This window comes from Phaethon lepturus, unplaced genomic scaffold, assembly GCF_000687285.1.
Source record: "Phaethon lepturus isolate BGI_N335 unplaced genomic scaffold, ASM68728v1 scaffold30553, whole genome shotgun sequence".
Classification (NCBI taxonomy): domain Eukaryota; kingdom Metazoa; phylum Chordata; class Aves; order Phaethontiformes; family Phaethontidae; genus Phaethon; species Phaethon lepturus.
Genome location: NW_010528846.1, coordinates 36 through 3,075, shown reverse-complemented (window position 1 = coordinate 3,075; position 3,040 = coordinate 36).

Sequence of the window (3,040 nt, the reverse complement as noted above, 5' to 3'; positions counted from 1 at the left end):
TCACAGAGGAGATCGGCAGATGCTCCAAGTACGCAGGTGTAGGGCAGTCTGGAGCTGCTGTTGTCTTCTGTCCTCCACGCGAGTCTGCCGATACGACATCTCCTCGGCCTGCGTGTAACTCTGCTTTTTGGCATGCTGTTGCATAAATAAGGTTTTCCAACAGGGTCTGTTTGACTTGGGCCACTTGTGTTGCCCGACAGGCAGCTTAAAGTGAGTGAAGCGAACCCCTGCTTCTGTCAGTCTCCTGGCTAGAGTCTGTTTTTCATTAGCCCAATCTCTCCAGCCTTTGGATTTTTAGAGGACATGGTTTTTTTCCTGGTTTTGCTGGATGCCGCTTTCTGAGCAATCTGGAGATAACTGACAACTTGGTGTGCCATTGGTGGTGTGTGTCTGTGTTTTCTGGAAAAAGGGCTAGGGGTGTGGGGTTTCCTCTCAAATACTGGAACTGAATTGTATTCCAGAAGCAAAAAACAGAGGCAGGAGAGCAATGCTTACTGATTTACCGCATGAAGGGCGGCAGCAGCAGGAGCTAACCATTTCTCACCAGGCTGACCGAGCACCGCTCCAGTGATGACCCTTTAGGTGTCACGGGAAGGGTGAACGTGTGGGCAGCAAGCCCCATGGCAGATTCACTCCCAGGACTTACTGTATATTCATTAATAAACTATCGCTTTGTTCTTTGCACTTACAGCTGTGCTGCAGTCCCTTTGCACTTGGAATTGCCTGTGACAATGTCCAGCGAGTAGGTTATGCATTGTGTGTTAGGGATTGAGCAGCTGGTCCCAAGGGCTGTCAGACCTCTGGGATCCCTGGGGATTTCTGGAGCACCCCAGTACTGTTCACAGCGCTGCAGGGAATTTCTGTTGCATTGCCATGGATGCCAGTGCCCCTCCAGGACCATGAGAGGTCCCCAGGCCACTCCTGGGTTTGCTGTCTTGCACCCCCAGATGACCCCGGTGTCTCTGGGGTGAAGGGCTGGGCCAGCAGAAGCAGTGCTGGGAGATCAGCTTTGCACAGAGTGAGGAGCTGCCAGTAGCTGTCTCATAAGCTACCCTGAGCTTCATGGCATGTGATATGGCCCCTTTGGTGGGCAGCAAGGCCCTTCGTTTGTGTTTGGGTGTGCCACCAAGCGTTATGTGTGCCTTTCTGTGTGCTCCCAGGCCCTGTGTACATCTTGCAGCGTGCCACCGAGTTTTCCATGTGGCTTTCTCCCGTCCCAGAGTCGTTCTAGTGATTTTTGGTGCGCTTCAGGGTCGTCTGTTTTCCTTTCTGTATGCCCCAAGGAGCCCTCTGTTTGCATTGTCATCCCCTGATGTCCTTTTTTCTTTTATTGCACCCCAGAGCTCTGCATTTGTTCTTTTGTCCCTGTGATAATGCTTCTTTTTCTTCTTTCTGTTCACAAAAGGGCCTTCCCAGTAGCTTTCGCCAGGCTGCTCCCAGGAGCTGGGGCACTCCTGCTGCCCCAGCTGTCCCTGAGGAGGCTGCTGGCCAGGGCCTCATTGTTTGAGATTAGCTTCAGCTGTTGGGTGTGGCTGGGCAAGCCCCAGGTGAGGCTGATTACAACAGCCTCTCCATGAAAAGGGGCTGTGCCACCAGGGTGGCTGGAGGTTGTGGGGGCAGCAGCAGTTGTACTGCCTGAGGTGGTTGTGCCTAGGGCTATCTGTAGGGCTGGGCATCTCTTGCACCACAGAAGTCACAGGCATCGTGATGCAAATAGTAGGTATTATTGGGAGTGCACCGGGCTGATGCTGGGAAGGACCCTCTGGCAGCTGGGGGTGGCCTGGGCCAGGAGGGGCCACGGTCTGGCATGCGGGGCTGCCCAAGTGCTGGGGCCAGGTGGGGGCGGGTGGTAGGAGCTCACCGAGGGGCCGAGAGCACCAGGTGCAGGCAGGGCCACGTGAACAGCAGGTCCCAGGGAAAGCTCTGAGGAGGGTGGTGGTGTATGCTAGGAGGCCATGCTGACGGTTGGGGCCATATTGGAGATGTGGGCCAGTGGTGGAGAGGTTCTAAGGGGACCACAATGTGTCATACTCAAACAGGGGCCATTGCAGGGGAACTGCAGAGCCATCTTGGGGACACTGAGGCAGCCCTCTGGACTCTCCAGGGCTTCAGGGACAGGAAGAAGGTGCGGAGAAAGTGTGGAGGCAGAATGGCGTTGCTCTAGGGGTCTGGTATTGGAAAACTCTCCAGGCTGTGGCATGGACAGAGCTGCATTCTTCTGGCACTGGACTCTCTGCTGGAAATTTAAGTCTGCGGGGCATGCCGGGAGCTGTAGTTTTTGACACAGAGCTTCTGGCCACACACGTTTGTTTGCTGGGCATGCTGGGGGCTACAGTCTTTTGGCACAGACTCCGAGGCAGCCATGTCTGGTTCAGCCCACTGATTACTACCTGCTGTTGGTCCTACAGGTTGGCAACGTTGAGGTTGCGCTAAGAAGCCCAAAGGCAATTAAAAGGGACTTTAGAGCACTGAGGCGACTGATCGGTGGAGTGGGAGCACAGGTAGTGTTTTTGTCAATCCGTTCAGTGACAGGGAGGAATGCTGAAAGGAATAGGAAAGCACGCTTGGTCAACATGTGGCTCAGGGGCTGGTGCCGTCGGCAGAATTTTGGGGTTTTTGACCATGGGGCGGTTTACATGGCACCGGGCCTCCTGGCAGCAGATGGAGTGCAACTGTCTCCAAGGGGCAAAAGGATTCTTGCTTACGAGCTGGCAGCCTCATTGAGAGGGTTTTAAACTAGATTTGAAGGGGGAAGGGGATAAAACCTGGCTCACTAGAGATGAGCTTAGGGGTGGCATGCCAAAGTTGGGGGTGAAATCGATAGCCCAGCTCAAGTGCATCTACACCAATGCACACAGCGCGGGCACCAAACAGGAGGAGCTGGAAGCCATTGTGCAGCGGGACAGCTATGATGTAGTTGCCATCACAGAAACATGGTGGGATGATTCTTATGACTGGAGTGCTGCAATGGATGCAGCTCTTCAGAAGGGATAGGCAAGGAAGGAGAGGTGGTGGGGTGGCTCTGTATGTTAGGGTGAGT